The sequence below is a fragment of the Anomalospiza imberbis genome, chromosome 2, assembly GCF_031753505.1.
Source record: "Anomalospiza imberbis isolate Cuckoo-Finch-1a 21T00152 chromosome 2, ASM3175350v1, whole genome shotgun sequence".
Taxonomy (NCBI): Eukaryota; Metazoa; Chordata; class Aves; order Passeriformes; family Viduidae; genus Anomalospiza; species Anomalospiza imberbis.
In genome coordinates, this window is record NC_089682.1 from 98,880,212 (window position 1) to 98,897,760 (window position 17,549).

The window sequence follows — 17,549 nt, forward strand, 5'->3', positions numbered from 1 at the left end:
AACCTCAGTCTCTTTCTCATGTATTTTTTTGCTTATAGTTCATTGTTTGTTACCAAAATATCTGAGTCCCTATAGTTCTTTCCTACAATGACCCAAATTTATGCATCTTTCCTTCAGAGGGGTCTATGAAATCAGAATGGTGTCGTTACAGATAAATAAGTTTTCAAATGCCCATCATCATTGAAGGCTGTCTTTACTGCAGAGGATTTTAAAATTTTTGTCATTATTTACTCAATTTTAAATCCCTATTGAAAAGCAAGACTGTCCCTTTTACAATGGCTTCCTCACCAGCAACTTCCAGAAAACAAAATATCTTTGTTTTAAGGAAAAAAAAAATTCACCCTAATTATTAAAACCCAGATAATTTCATTCCTTAAAAGAATGAAAAGCTAAACTAGAGTTCTTAATAGAAGTAGTTCATTATCTTAATTAGCAAGTTCTAGAATAAGTTTTATAAAATCAATTATTTTTTCATCTGTTAGAATGTCAGAGCATTTTACTCTGGGTTTTTGAGAAGTCTGGTAGTACTACTATGTAACCCTCCTCAAAACAGGAGTGATTTTATTTCAAAGGTTGGCATAAATGTCATAATTACATACAGTATTTGTATGAGAAAACAAAATAGATCAAAGAGGGTGACAGAGAAGAGACAAACAGCCACAGCAACAAAGATTTCATACTTAGAAAAGGAGGCAAAATAAGCTATATTTGATCTCTGTTAACACTGTTATAATTTCATCACGAATAATCTCTGGCTGTTGTGTGTTACTTCTAATCCTCCTCAGGTACTGGGCTGTCTGTAAAAGCCACTTCTGTCTGATGCTGTCATCATTCTCTTCTGCTGCTGCAGCACTGAACGTGTTGCAGGCAAATGCACTCTTGATCTCTCTGAGGATAATTTTAGTCATATCTAAGTTGGCAGGACATGAGTGAACTAGAACAGATGAATAACAAACTGGGAGTGACTGGACATAATTGAATATGGAATTTTCCACATCAGCAAGCACAGAACAAAAATGTAGCCAAAAGCTGAGTATTTCACAAAGTTAAAAATACTGACATTTTGAGTCATTTTGAGGAGTCATCTGCACAGGATTGCATCATAATGTTTTTTTTTTTTTCTCTTTATTTTCCCATCAAGCCCATTAGAAAAGGCTTCTTGACTGTTAGACTGGGCTGGGGTTTTTTCAATTTATTTATGGAAAGATATTTTTACATGCTAACCCAGATAAGCTTGACAGCTTGTTTACAATAGGACCCAGAAGACACATTACTCTATGCACAACAATATAAATATACATTTGAGATGCACACTTATGCTCATAATATTTGTTAAACTTCTGAAGTGCACAGTGATCATCTATCCAGAATGATCTAACTCTATTTAAATATTATGGAGGTAGAGAGATTGTTTAGCTGGATAGGATGAGAATGACACATCATAATTAGCATTTAGTGTTTTAGAAAAATTGCATAAAATAGTTACTTTCTTAAAAGTTAATAACAATCTGATAGAAGAGGTTTAAACTTCATCACAAAGTCAGAACAGTGTTTTATCTCCGTCTGCATATTTTCAATTTGGACATCTAGACTGCCTCGAACTGAAATGAAGTTAGATAATTGGCCTTTTCCTTAACTGACCCTATATCTACCTTATAGATTAGTGTGGACAAATAGGAATAGATTTAGAGATCAAAACAATTCTTGCTGAGAACCTGAAATTCACTTCTTATTCACTGTGGGAAAGAAGCTTGCATTGGTCCTGGGATGTAAAATACAAGAGCTACTCTGGGTTTCTTCCCTCTGGAAGAATACCCCAAGGCTGCTTTGAGATATGGATCTAACCACTTGGAAAACACTCCAAAAGAGTTCCCCTGAGTGTGGCAAAAGGGCTGACAGAAACCAGGACTCAGAGTAATTAATGACATCTTTCAGTAAAATTATACTCCCAAATCAAAAAAGAGGCAATAGAGATAAATAGAGGCTGAGACAATCTGCCCTCCATCTGGAAGCTCAGGAGAGATCTGAAAGCAGTATTTTGTATTTTCTTATGCCAAATAAAGGTGTTCTTTGAAAAAAAACTTAAACTATTTGTTAATATTTTGGGTTAAATTTCTTTATTTAAAGATTGCAGTGTGTTTTCACAGGTGAGTTATACATCTGCTTGCCTATTCAGGTTATTAACACTGTGAGGTACTAAGACACTCAGCAGCAGCTGCAAAATGCATTGCTCCTTAGCCCTGTTTGCTACTGCCTTAGAATACAGCAATAGAGAAAATATCTCAAAGTTTATTCCATAATTAAAAAAGGATTGTCCATTGCCAGAACACAGAGCTATGCTGGAAGTTCATTTTTCTCCATCTGTGCAGCATGAAACTTTAATTGTGAAACAGCTTTAAAAAGTCCTGTGGCATAACCTGAAAGGAAATGAGCTAAAGTGTGGGATGGAGAGCATTTACACATAACTTTAGAATCTGCCCCTAGCCTCCAAGAGTGATGGCTGTATTAGAGATGATAGGTTAGCAAAAGCTGTTAGTCTGTCCTCTTCATATTTCCTAATCAAACTTCAGTTCCCACTTCTTTTCAGAAGAATACTCCTCTTTCCTTACTATTTGATAGTGCTTCTGCTATTCCTATTGCTGATTAGTTCCCTTTATCCTCAGGAATCACTGGTGTTTAATATAACGAAACAGAAAAATTCTAAGGGATTTGTTTTGGAGGTCAAATGCTCAGTGCACAACTACTTCACCTATTTTATCATGGTTTGCAATCCTCTCTTTTGTGTTCACTTTCTGCCAATATTTATGGATTTAATGTATTCTGGTAAAAATATATCAAAGAATAGACTTGCATGCTACTTACCTTAATATTCATGGAAGAGGAGTTTGAGAGTAGCACAGCTTTGAAATTCAGAGCTTTACATACTTGTTCTGTCAGGGAAAAAAATATTGTGTTGAATCACAATGAATTCAGGTTTCAATTAAAAAAAAACACCCAGTACTCAGGTGCATAACCAGCTGGCTTGGTGTGTACAGGGAGCATCTCCAGGTGGTCCTGAGCTGCACGCCTCTGTGGAGGCACTCCAGAGGGCTCCCACATCTCCTCAAGGTCCTGGAGCTCTTTACACACACACTTGTCAGCACCCACAACCCATTGCAGGGTGTCTTGTGCCACGTTGAGACTCGCTCTACCTTGGGATGGAGAGCAGGGTTTGAGTTCCGCATTGCCGCAGCCCACCTGCTTTCTGTCCTAAAATGGTGCCTATTCATGGAACACTCGGCTGCTACTGCAAAGCACTGAGCTGTGTAGTAGGCATGAACTGCAAGCCACCAGATTTTCACAGGATATTGCCCATGATTTTTCTAGCCACAAGTTGGATGTGTCTAAACCATCAGCACCAAAAGAATCCCTGGTTATCTTGTATTATGAGAACATTCTTAGTGAGGAGTTCATAGTGTTTAAAAGTTCATTAGAAAATTCACTGAATAATTAAGGAAATAGTGATCTCTTTGTGGCTATTTCATGAGCAGAAAGAAAGGTTAAATTCATGGGATAAATTATTCATTGTGAGTTATTCACTCAGCTTTAATAGTTTGTAATTCTGTAAAGAGCTTTGCTTAAGAAATGCACTATATAAATCAATCAATAGCCCTAATAATATGCAAGAAGGATTTTCCCTTTTGTGATCTGCTTTTCAATAAATTGTACCCTCTTGACACTTCAACTACCATCATATGACCATTCTTCTCAGCTCCATTGCCTCAGCCTGTCTACCACTGGCCCACAGCTGTGGCGTTAAGACACCCAGCCTCCTTCCCCCTCATACCAGCTTAACTCATTCCATTTAAGAGTCTGTCAGAGTTTTCATGTGCTTTTAGCTTCTCCTTTATATATTTATTTTGTTAAGAACTCAAGCAAACACAGTTTTATTTACGCTCACACTTGGGTGTTTTGTTGCAATATTGTTTAGTTGCATCACCAATGTGTTCTAAACTGAACATCATGGCAAAGGCTTCATGCTCTAAAATCAGCTACCTTCTCTGCAGCCATATGGTAGAGATGTTGAAACAACCCACATCTAAAGGCCCTCCAAATTCCTACATCATGCCTGCAGTGCTTGAGGGATTGATGGTTGGAAGAGGTACAACGAGGTTTGAGTAAAGCTGCAGCAGCACATCCTTCAGGGAATGCCACCTGCTTGAGAAAGTGCCGGGGTGATCTGCTGGCTTGTCCTGCCCACGTTGGAGTATTTGCTGTCACAGCCTTAGTCACCCTAAGTAGTATCCATTCAGGCAAGATTAAAGGGAGTGTGAATATGTATGCACACACCAAATCACAGCGCAGCCATACCCTTAGACACAAACAGTTTTACTGCTCTGGGCAGCATATTTGCTTCTCTCCTCTGCTCCAGCCCTTACTAATTCACAGGAGCCTGACACTACAGCACCTGAAATGAATGTCAAAACTCCCATTAACTGGCGTGGGCAGAAGTCCAGCCCTTCTAACTTTCTATCAGTGTTCAAACCCTGTCAGATACAGATCCTTCATATTTTTCATCTCCTTTTTCCTCCCAGTGTAATCCTCATAGGATCTTTCAGATGCCTTCTTTGTGGCAGCCAGTGCATCCCTTATTCCGTACAGAGGTCATTCTAAGTCAGCAGGACTGAGAAATGTACAGCCCCTGATGCTGAGGTGTTTGCTGATGAAAAAATTGCTGGAAAGCAAAGTTAACAATACTCTTGTGTCCCATTGTCAACTATTCTCATATATCCTTTTGGTCTAATTGGTGCAACTTGACACTCTATGTCATCCTAAATTTGGTTACATGGGAACATTTTTCCTCTCCTGGTGAGATAGTGAGGCACAGGAACAGGTTGCCCAAAGAAGTTGTGGATGTCCCACCCAAGGCCAGGTTGGCTGTGAGCCACTTGGTCTAATTGGTGGCAGAGAAGGGGGGAACTGGATGACCTTTAATGTCCCATCCAACCCAAGTCTTTCTATGTTTATATGATTAATAGTCATATGTTAATATACTTATGTTTTCCCAGTTAATTATTTTTCTCTTTAGCTGCCTAAAGTAAAATTGACTTTTCATGACTAAAATTAAACCACTAATTCTTTAATAAAACCCCTCAAAAATATGAATACTGATATAATTTAGATTTTTTAGAGTATAATTTGATATATTGAATCCAATAGATTAGATTAGTTGTACTGAAACCACCAAATATTTATTGATTATTGAAATATTTATTTGATTACTGGTAACCCAAAAAATTCCTCTTGGGGCACACTTCTACCTTTATATTATTGATTACAAACATACTCAGAAAGTGCAAAGACAATTGAGATGTGTGGCTAACTCATTCGCTCTGTGTCACTATTTCAGTTTGAACTAATTTTCCTTTACTGTGTATATGTGATCTGCACCATGGAACTCAGATGAGAACCTTTAAAAGTTTCCTACAGTTCCTCTAACAAATCTCCTGCACAGTTAAATATATCTTGGTTTTTTGGAGACTGTTGACTACTTATCATTTTTGTTGACTAGGAATCTCAAACTGATTTTCAGTGGTTTATACTTCCATTTTCTGACCATCCAGTTTGAAGCTTCCCAATTCAATTTTTGGGAGGACAGAGTAGCATCCCTTCGTACTGCACAGTGCTCAAGCTCTGAATAAAACAGATAATTAACACTGTTTAGCCCATATTATAAATGGAGATGGCATTCTGTGGAAAAAATGAGGTTACAGATCATACTACTAAAGAGTATACCATAAGGTGTCTCCACCAGAGGGACAGACAGATTGCATGCGCACAAGTAACATTCACTGTGTTTCCCTTTGAAGTTCTTCAGCTGTGATGCCATTCTTTGTCTGCAAAACTTGCGTGTTAATATCAGCACTGTCTAATATTTATTTGATTATTTATTTTAAGGTAGATCCTTGTGTTCAGTCCTCGAACAAAGAAATAAATAAAATGACCCATTTTGTTCTGTCTCAGGAACCTATGAAACAGGCAGGTAGAAAAGGTAATGGGTCCTTTCTAAAGTGTATACAGAAAGATTAGTCAGGGAGGTAGATGTATTGCTAGTGAGGGAACAAATCTGACCCCAGAGAGTCTGAGTTTAACCTTTTAAGCATTCCTCCTACTGATATTTGTGAACACTACCATGAAGAGTGGTTCACTGCATATTTGTACCATTCCTGTATTATATATAGTTTTAATACCCCACAAAGTAGGAGTGCTGAACCATGTCTCATATTTTACTGTGCTACTAAACCATTATGAATTAAGTATGACAGATGCCCTCCTTTTCAAAATATAGAAGTTTTTTTTCCCAGCTCATTCACAGAGCATTTCCATTAAAAGCTCAAGACCCCATCTCTAACCCTAGCAATACATTCTTCACATGATTAATTATTTTACACATTCTGTAGTCCATTAGGGAGGTGTCTGATGGCCTCAGGACATGAATATCTGGCCTTTATATGCATTATTTTGTCAAACTCTTTTGCTTCTTTATCCTTTTGTAGTGAGATAGAAAACAGAATATTACTTTGGTTTTTCATCGCCATGCTTGTTTCATCTCTTTATAATTAATATTTTTCATAAAAGGCATTAACTTGCACTTCCAATAATCTTTTTTTATAAGGATTAAAATAACTTATTCAAAGATAAATCTTACCAAATATCGCGTAGTTCCAGAAATGTATGTACGATCAATGAATTCTGTAGAAATATGTGTATCTCTTATTAGAAGACTGGATCAAATATTAGTTTTGTAATGATAGTGTAAACAAGAAAAGAAAGGTGTAGATATTGAGATCAATAGCAGCATAATGGAGAACAGCACTGTGCTCCCACTTTGTGCTGCTGATGTTCAATGGTCCATTGTCTTCAATTTGTGTAGTTCTTGTGGAAAAAAAAAGAATCTATCTGAACTTTTTGTGCTGTGGTAATAGTAAACTCTGCCCTGCCAAAATGCTTTCTTTCCTTCTTGCATTTCAGATACAAAATGGTAATTTCTTAGTTAAGGGAAGCACGGGGAGAATTCTAAGATATTCTTTGTACTGTTCAGTATGCTGCCATGTACCAAAATGGAGAAAACAAGTATAATCCTGGCTACACTGTAAAACCCTGCCAGAACTCCTTACATTTTCAAAACAATCCAGATTCTACTCAAGACACTGTCTTGAAGACAGGAATGTCACAAAATCTTACTTAACTGGTTTTCACACATTAGGAGACCATGCCTTTCTTTCCTCTAGCATCCTGGAAGTCAGACCAGAGTTTAAATCAGAAATCAGTTGGGCTTGTTGATGATACCAAAGAACACTAAAAAAACCCTTATATACTGATTTATGAGAGATCTGGTTTTATGATTTTGGCATTGGGTTTTACTATCTGTTGTAAAGCATCTCATTCATCTATATAATTGCAATAGACAGTGAATATATAAAATACATATTGAAGGTTTCTATGCTGATATTGACTTAATCACATCCCCACTCAAAAAAAAAAAAAAAAAAAAAAAAAAAAAAAAGAAATTAAAAAATTTAACCTGAAAGCTCCAGACAAAGTAAGATTTATTTTTTGACCTTTATATCAAATTATACTTGTCAGATGTCATGATTATCAAACTTCACAACTCAGGATATTTTCATTTCCAGTGGAATTAGTAAGAGCTGAGGCAAATACTCCACATAAGACAACTGAATATGAAAATGTTGTTCTTTCCCCATATGAAGCTATGGTGATTATACACCTCATTTTGGGCACCAATCTAAGTGACTAAATTCAGGTGGAATGAACATAGCTTTCAACCACATTAATTAATTTTCTTAGCATTATGTTCTATGACTTGATTTGACTAAATTCCTTTTTGCAGGAGAGATGAAGAACCTGCCCACTGGAAAAAAAATTGTAGGCAATATTTAAAACTCCCTGCATAAATTCTTCTCAGTCTTGCCCCTATAAACACTTCTAATGAAATTCTTTTGCTGCAGTGTGTCAAGAACTCATCTGACCAAAAAATAACAAAAATAATAACAATAACAACAGCAAATCAATTGCATTCTCACATCTTCATCCTCTCTCATTCTGAATTACTCTCTATGGTTAGATTCTTAATATTTTGACTAGTTTGTTTTCAAAGGGAGATTTATTTAATTCTAAGCATCTATTAAGTAAACTTCAATATCTGAGTGAGTCACATTGCTCAGCAGAGAGGTGACAAGAAGTACATACTTCTAGACTGAGGTTCATCTGGCTTGTTCCTGAGATCTACATTAGGATGAGATAAATCATAATCTCTAAGTGACATTGTTTCTTCATTGATCGTTCTGGGAGTTTAACAGCTACTTTAAATGTAAATGTAATAGTCACCTACATTTGGTCGGTTACAACATACAAGCAGGCAATTCTTTTCTGAATTATGGATGCATCTACAAAATAAATCCATTATGGGATTTACTTGTATCAAAACTTGAGTTTTCTGGATTTATGTCTACTAGAGCAAATTGGAAATAAAAAAGAATTGCTCCAAAGGCAATACTGATGTTCAATCCACCAAACAGGAATGAAAAGGTAAAGCACTGACTTTCCTTATGGAAATAAAGTTCTTTAACAATGACATGTGGCCCATCACATTTTTTTCTCTAAATGATGTGCAATTTTACTATAAATATTTTAGATTTATTAATAGAACATAAAATTAAAACTTCTACCTTAAATATCAAAGAAAGAAGTGGAAATAACTCATTACATCTTGATTCAGAAATCTTATGGTCGATATCTAATGTAGGACCGATGCTTCACACCCTCAGCATGCTGAGTCCTCTCCACGAGATACAGGGGACAAGTTGCCGCTCAGATGTGTGAAACTGAGCCAGCTCCCCATGGTTATATCTATAGTTCCTCTCCCAGAGCATGCTCTGGAGTTTAACCCCACCAGCTGTCTCTGGATTGCTCATGGCAGGACAGGCAACATGGTAACCTTCCCCAGCCTGTCCTTGTGCCGCACCAGTCATGCTGGCGAGGGATTTCAGTATCAGAGCCATTCCCTGAAAGCATTGGTGGTTGATGCTCTTGGCTCAAAATGGGGAGTATTTGAAGCTCCCATGACAAGGATATAGAGAGAGGTAATAACCACAGGCCATTCTGCTTACTCTCACAACTGTCCTCTCTAATTTTCTTTTTGGAGAAGATTCTCTTTGCTTCCTACTCTAGATCCTTTCTTGCTATCTCCTCCACTCTTTTTATTGTTCCCCTCTCCATCACATTGCATCAATACCACAGAAAGCTTCTGAATTTCATGCAAATCAGGACACAGAATTTGCATTTAGCTGAGTAAAAGCAGTAGATGCAATTCAAGTGTCTTTCCTGTTTAGGTAAATTGTTGATCCTCAGATATAGTGTGCTCTGGGAAGGCAAACATCAAGCTAGCTTGCAAAAAAAAAAAAAAACAAAAAAAAAAAAAAAACCAACCAAACAAAAAAAACCCAAAAAAACTCAAAAGGGAAAAGGCTTTCCTTTTCCCTGAAGGCCGTGTTTTTACATTCTGTAGTCACCACTGACTGCAGCACAGGCTTTGTACACCACACCTCTGAAAACTGAGCTGGTACAGTTTTAGTTTCCATTCTGGAGCTAGTCAAGAAGCTAAAAGTGTTCCTGACTAGCTCAGAGACACTCCTGTGCCTTTATTACCTTTATTATAACATTTGATATTGCATCTGGAGCTGTTATTTAATACATTTTGAAGACATACTAAGTCTTATTTATAGCAGATGTGACATTGCAAATGATCTTCCATTCCACCCCAGCTCTGAACACCTGAAAATAAATTTCCATTTTAAAAAGATTTTCACTTTAATTTGAGTTTTCATATACCTGCTCAGTGTTGTTTCTTTTTCTTTTCTATTTATTTTTGCATCACAGACAGGTATATAAGTGATTAGTTTTTGCAAATTTCAGAGGGATTTTTTTTTTTAAGATCATAGACCCATAGGGAATATGTAGCTTTAAAATGTATCACAGATTACCCTGAAACATGCTCCATAAAAGAATGACACTACAAGTTACATCAAACAAGCAAACATTTGTTATGGGGACAGTAAAATTTACTTTTCACAAAAGGAGTCTACAGTAATAATGCATTCAATTCTATTTCCCAGAATGCTTCTTAAGTATGTTAATAAAGTCTTTATTGTGTCTGCTTATAAAAGTCGCCACCATTTCCCATTAGAAAGTCTCTGTTTATTCATCAAACATTTACTGACAGTGACTGCTGGGAGCAGGCTCAGATTTCCACTCCATTACACGTTTGTGGCATAAAACACATTAATTATAGATATATTACAATATTCAACTCATTGAGGAAAAATTAGATGATCAAGGCTCATTTTCCTTGACAATAAGCAAGTTAATGAAAATACTAATTACCTGATGATGAAGTGGAGCCTTCAGGATTGAACGCTTAGCATCTGTAGAAGAGCTCTGTGAATCTAGCACAGAATATTAAAGCCAGAAGCACTGGAAGTCTAAAGGGTGGTTCATGAGGTCATCATGTGCCCTTTAATCACAGGACAGAGAGTAGCTACTTCATAATATAACTTTCATATGCAGCTTTGAAGGATGTTATGAAAAGCCACCATAAGCATAGTGTTCATTTAAAACTATTTATTTTAGTGAACTGGTGGGTTTTGAATTGGTAGATACATTGTCTAGCTCAACTTTTTTAAAGGAACTGTGGAACATAGCAATGATGAATTTCAGTATATAGAGATATGTGAATATTGGAATGGAAAAGAATAAGATGCAGCCACACGCCTTCATTTTCCCTGGTTTCTCTAAAAAAGTAGTAATCAAAGTTAATGGCATATGAAATTAAACCATTTCAAATTCAGGAAATTTCTTGTTACTTATTTATCTCTATTGAAACCATTTCTGCTTTTGTGCTTGTATAATTCTTCTTACCATTTCCACATTAGACTGTGAACTGGAATCACTAAACTGATGATGTCATCCTTTGGTTTCTTTCCAAGATCAATTTTACTTCTCATCTGCTTTTGAAATTTTACCAATATAACTGGGAATTGTTGAGGGTAGGAGGTTTCCTTCAACTCTGGACTGTTTACACTGTCTGTTAAAGACAGAAGTATCATTGGTTTATTCAGTTTAGTTCATATTTTCCTCAATTATTGTGTTTGACAACATTTTAGCAAATATATATTGCTAAATGGGATTTTCCTGGGTTGGCAAATAGTAAATAATAACAAAATATTCCCAAAATATTGTTTCTTTTCTGAAGATAGTAACGTTCATGTTTAATTAACAAATTGCCTTCTTAAGTTTTCTGCAAGCATCAGCATTGTATCACCTGATAAAATTATATTATTAGCTTCTAACTGCCCTAAAACCCTGTTGTAAGTAATGCATGAAAACATCTTCAATGTGATTTATTCTAATGGCACCTGTTATTGTAACACATTGTTTCTCTTACTAAAACATAAAGCTTTGTAAATCTTACAACTTCCTTCCTGGGAGTAGGATACTGGGGTGATCACAGAATCATAGAATGGCCTGGGTTGAAAGAACCTGAAAGATCATCTAGCTCCATCTCTACCACCATGTTCAGGGACACCTCCCACTAGATCAAGTTGCTCAGAGCCCCATCCAACCTGGCCTTGAACACTTCTAGGGGCAAGACACCCACAGCTTCTCTGGGCAACCCATTCCTGTGCCTCACTACCCTCACAATAAAGAATTTCTTTCAAATATGCAATTTAAACTTACCCTCTTTTAGTTTGAATCCATTCCCTCTTGTTCTGTCATTACATGCTCTTTTAAAAAAAGTCCCTCTCCATCTTTCCTGCTGGTTCCCTTCAGGTACTGGAAGGCCACAATTAGGTCTGGCTGAAACCTTTACCAGGCTGAAAAAACCAAATTTGTTCCAGCCTTCTCATCAGCTTGGTGTTCATATTAGTAAAGGGCTCTCCACTGTAGAGAAAGGCTTTGTGGAAATACCATGCAGGACTTGAGTTCACTTTTGCTCTTCAAGCATCTTACTTATAGGTTTGAAAATGCAGTTTTTGTCCTTGATGTAGGCCATTACTCATGCTTTATAAATAGATGTTGTCTGTAGTACCATGTTAAAGCAGCCATCCAATATCACTTCCCATTTAACAGGAAAGTCTCTATGTAACAATAGTGTAACATCTTTCCAAAGCATTTTAAAAAGCTCTGAAATAATTTTGAATAAATTTCTTTAAAATGCTCCATCCCTCCTGTTCCATAAAATACATTTTTGTATGATTTCCTGAGAAATCACTAGCAATAGACTTCCACTGAAATTATTAGAATGAGATTTAAATTGGTAAAACACAACAAGACAAGTCTATTAACTGGTATAAAAGGCCTGTGTGGTATACTTCTGTGAAAGGAAGGTGGTGGAGAGTGCCAGTGTAAGAACTGAGACTAAAAAGATTACAACTGTACTTACAACAATATACCAGAGGTATACCTGTTTCTTTATACCAGTTTTTTTTTGGACACTTCATGGGTTTACAGTTCTGCAGGTCTATAAGGAAAGTTTACTATGTCTGCTGTACTTCAGAAAGAAACATCCTCCTTCTTTGCCTCTGACAGTTGTGAGGAAGGACTGCTCAGGAGAAAAGCAAGGATGTACTTCCAATGGCTTCCACACTCAGCTTTAAGAAGTGTACAGGGTGAATGCTGTTCATCATCTGACACTCCTCCACACTCCACAGAGTTTAAAATTCGTTTCCTATAACTTATACATGCTATGAAAACAGAAAATAAGTCCATCATCTAATCTATTTTTTCAGTCTAAAATTTATGAACCTTACACTATTCCAAATAGTTTAATAGCAAACTTTAGCAAAGGTGAAATCATAAACACGGTATAAGATTAGCATTGCAGTTATAACTTCTAGCAATCTTGCTGCTTATCCAGTCCACAGGAAGGAAGATGCATCCAAAAGCCTGCATATGTACAACGGGCCATTGAGTCAGGTCGCTAAATGAGAAATGCCATGGAGAAGGGGGTAACCTTATCTTTTACCTTAAGTGCACATGTTCAGACTAGAAGGGATGTACACATCTGTTTGGCATTCATAATCCTGAAGCCAGCTCTGAGTATATGTTCTTAGTTGGAGTTTTTATCCTGAAGAAAACAGAAGAGTCAGCAGAAGAGTCAAGAGAGATTTAGACTAATTTATAGTGTATAAGGTAATCCTCATTTGGAAACAGAATATGAGAAATCCAGGCCTTTTCTATGGGCTTTAAATCCATAATCCTTTCAATTTTTTCATAACATGACATGGAACTATCTGTTGCATACTTTGGATAGGGCTTGAGGTGCCTGAGGATTCCAAGTCGGTTGCACTAGTGTTGTAGGACAGAGGGAACCAAATCTGCATTTAGCCTTATCCATATTGCAGACAAACTCAACTAAATCTAAACTGTCCTTGGGGTTTTGTTTCAACCAGGTCTAACTAGTCACTCTGAGAGAGATGCCTGGATCAAAGCGAGACAGCACTCAGTTATTTGAGAGCATAGAAAGTATTTTAAAACTATCAAGATCACTCCTGCCATATCCTCCTTCTGCTTTGACCTGTTCTCACTTTGTTTTCACATCCTTCCACCACAGATTAAAGAACACCGCTTCAACACCTCTTTGGTTTGACAACGGCACAAACTGGAAATGCAAGTAGCCAAGCATCCAGTTCCTTCGCCCTTTTACTCAGAACCATACTTACGTACACTGTTGTTCTTCTACATTCTTTCACATTTATTTAATTTTTCCAATGCTTGCAACTCCTTGTAAATATTGCTGTAGCTTTATTCATGTCTTACTGTTTCACAGAGGGACACACTTCCTGAGGATGTAGTAAGAAAAAACCTTTTTGTGTGAACTATCAAACAGCAATTTTTGATACAGAGAATGCAGATACATTTTACACATGTATTAGCACTGGGTTTGTGATGCAGAAAGCCTTCATATCAGTCCAATAACCTAAATCTTGAGTCTGGTGCTCCCAAGGATAATAAGGATAATAGTGCCTCAGAAGTCATAGGGACAATATCTAGAATGTCATCTCTTCACAAAGATTCATCCTTGGTGTGCTCATCTGGATCTAGCCAAGCAACCAGATCACCAGCAGAACTGAACAGAAAAAAAATTTATTTTTTGCAACTGCATTAAATACTTTCAAAAGAAATTTTGCTAAGCAGTTCTCACTAGTTTCAGAGACTTTATAAAGCTGATAATGTTTTACTTGGTTCAACAATCAGAATTCTCATTTATAGCAAGAAACATTTTAGTAATTCCTTGTCACTGAGTGAAGACAGGGTGATGTGATATTTTTTTCCTCCATTTAAGAAGAAAAAATTTAATCCAAATTTACAAAACAGCATCCAAAATGTTTGGCTGAAAACAGAGACACATTTTTTGGTGTGTATGTTAACTATAGTAGCACAGATTTTAAGCAGTTCGTCACAGGGCTGCCATGTCATGATACATGACTACATTTTGACAAAGTAATAAGCAAAAAAAGGTAGCTTCAAGCTACATGAAGACTGAACTGGTAACCACCCACTGTCAATGTGCAATTCCATTTTCTGAACAAGCAGAACTTTTCTGAACTCTTTTTTAGCCATGGTTCAACATCAGCCACTATTGTGCTTTCAGTAAACACTGGGTTAGTGCAAAACTCAGCCTTTGCAATATAAGTGTGAAACCCAGTCCACCTTTCCAAGCCATATTTAACCTCATGTTTCTCACTTTTTATCAATCTCAGTTGACAGTTTTTAGACGTGCCAGTGAAGAGATTTAGTCAAGTGTCCTGGGCCATTCTCAGATTTACCTGTGGTAGTTCTCCGTGGCTCCCGTTCAACCAGTGGTCACAGGTTTCCTTGCCAAACCTCAACAAGGAGGAAATGCCACACCATATTGTCACCACCACATTCAGGACCTCGGAAATACTCTCTGATCTGGAAAATGTGAGCAAAGCCATACAATTTAGGTTAAGACTCCCATGCTGAATATACACATCTGCTCCTGTTTGAAGCAACATAGATTCTTCCTTCTACTCTCAACTGGTAGCTCCAGGAGAGAATAAGTTTTATAGGGGAGGGGTCCTATATCATATCTGGCAATCCTATGGAGTTTTCCTGCATATCTTATAATATTTCTGAAAGCACTAAACACTTTTGTTTTAAAAACCTTCCTAAATTTCTGACTAGTGTGTAAAATTAGACAAGAAGAATACCAGACATTGTGTATAGCCCCTCCACAGCACATTGTGCATATTTATCCAGAATTCAAGCTGTATTTAGGTGTTTACATGGGAGGATGGGGTACCGAATAATTTTTCTAAACTGCTAAGCAGCTTATGTACCTATTTTCCATCGAGATCAAGAGAACCTGGGCACCTAACACATTAAGTAGTTTTAAATATTTTATCTGCAGCTCTCAATAATTTATATTTTTGGAAATCCTACCTCTTGCAGTAAAAATGTACTGGTATTTACAGCTTAAGCCTGTTCACATTTTCCAGTAAAAGACAAACTGATAACAGAAATTATTCAGGTTTCTCCTTTTACACAGCAGCTTTGTGTCCTTACAGTCTTTACTCCATCCCCCAAAAGCCTCAATGAAAACCCATTTAGTTTTATAGGGTTCAACTGCCTGTATGAATTTCAATGATGAATGGAAACAAATTCCAGTTGTGTGAGTTTTTTAAAAGACCACTCAGCCATCAATGCTTTTGCTCCTGGGTGTTGTTGCATCATCCTGGGTATGACTGTCTTTCCTGTGAGCATTAATTATTATAGCAGCAATTGCCCCTCTTTCACTCTTTTAGGAAAGGGTTTCATTTCCTTAGAAGACGTGACTACATTACTGACACTTCCTTTTTATATTTTTTGATATTTCAATTCAATGTAAATAAAAGTTTGCTATACAGAAGACAGTGGGATAATACTGAAAAAAAATATCACCCCATGAAGCAAGGAATCAAATCCTAGTAAAGATTGCCAAATGACTTCTAGAAATGTTGAGGGTATTAATGTTGCCTATTGTCACACATGTGCTGTGTTGTTTTCTCTTGATTGCTTCAAACCACAGACATGGAACTGCAGTTTTTCTGCAGCCCTTGCTGAGAAATTTACCACATTCATAACAGAATTGCAATCAGAGAATATTCTAATGATTCCAAATCCTGACTCTTACCAATGGAAAACCAGAGATGCTACATGACATCCACTACCTCACAGTTTTACATGTAGTCTGTCTTGAATAAGAAACTCAAAGTAAACCCTTACAGGATTCCCCAGTAATACTGCTGCCCAAAAATGAAGCCATCCTTCTCACGGAGATTTTTAAAAATCCTATCTGGAATTCATACAGGGGACATTTTCCTAATGCTAACATGACAGATATTTCATAGAAAGGCACATTTTTCTTCACTAGTTTAATCTCCAGCACTTTCAAAGTCTGCAGAGGCTTAGTGCCTAACTCTAGATATTTGTTAATGTGATTTTTCTGACCTGAACATTTTTCTATAATTTCATACCTCTAGCATGGCATGTTACATTTAGGTTTAAAAGACTGTGGGGATACAAAGAAGGAATTATTGTGCTAAAGTCTGGAGTTAAATTCTAACAGTTGCAAAGGACAAGTTGAAAAGAAACGCTTAATGTCCTAATTCATAAAGATGTTAATTTTGACAGCTGAAATATATTACTTTTAAAAGAATGAAAGGAAAAGAGGAAAAGAGTCTTCTTTACTTCTAAAATGCTTTCTTCTTTGTCTGGAGCAGATGCCCCAAGACACATTATACTGCCTGCTTTAATTTGTCTTTAATATCAGATGTGCCTTATTGATTTCTTCTGTGTATGTTTTCATTTTGAATAATTCAGAGGCACAATTTTTTTCCATTATGGTCAATAGCCAGAGAAAATTCTGAAAATAATCAATTGAGCCCTGCCTGACGATTACTAGTGTTGATATCCCCTGAAGTGAGGGAGTTGGAAAGGCCAAGGATAATATGACACAACAGTCAATCAGTGCAATCAGTGGAAGTATCAACACTGGCTGCACGATGAGAGCCAGATCCATGTCAAGGATCCATAACGGCTCCTAAAAGTTCAGATACTTGACTTCTTGTCATATGCTGCAACAGATGGGCTATGTAAGATTAGATGCAAAAGAGCCTCTCTCCCTCTTTCTCAAAATGATAGGATCATAAAACAGCTGTGTGGTATGATTTGCATAACACTTAATGTGTTATTTTTTAATTTTTTTCTGTTTTTAAGATTTCCTAATGACAAGTACCTTCAAAGAAATGAGCAGGATAAGCGCTTTGCCAAAAACCTCTCACAAAACCAGACAGAAATATTTTGGTTTTGACCTAATGCTGATGGATAGCACCTTTAGCTAGAGATCACGTATGACCACTTTAGTAATTCCCACCACATCCATCAGGCCACATCACATTCAATTTATAGTGAAAAAAACGTATTTT

The 17,549-nt window shown here is 36.8% G+C and overlaps 2 long non-coding RNA genes across 2 annotated transcripts in view; one reads left to right on the forward strand and one right to left on the reverse strand.

Annotated features, from left to right (window-relative positions):
* LOC137467101 (uncharacterized) overlaps positions 1–17,549 on the forward strand; it is a 180,472-nt gene that overhangs the window by 126,922 nt on the left and 36,001 nt on the right. The gene's annotated exons all lie outside the window — the stretch shown is intronic.
* Positions 13,500–15,670, reverse strand: LOC137467095 (uncharacterized). The gene is made up of 3 exons (XR_010995404.1): positions 15,526–15,670; positions 14,889–15,010; positions 13,500–13,901 (listed from the first exon to the last, which is right to left on the reverse strand). It is a non-coding gene; the product is annotated as an uncharacterized lncRNA (long non-coding RNA).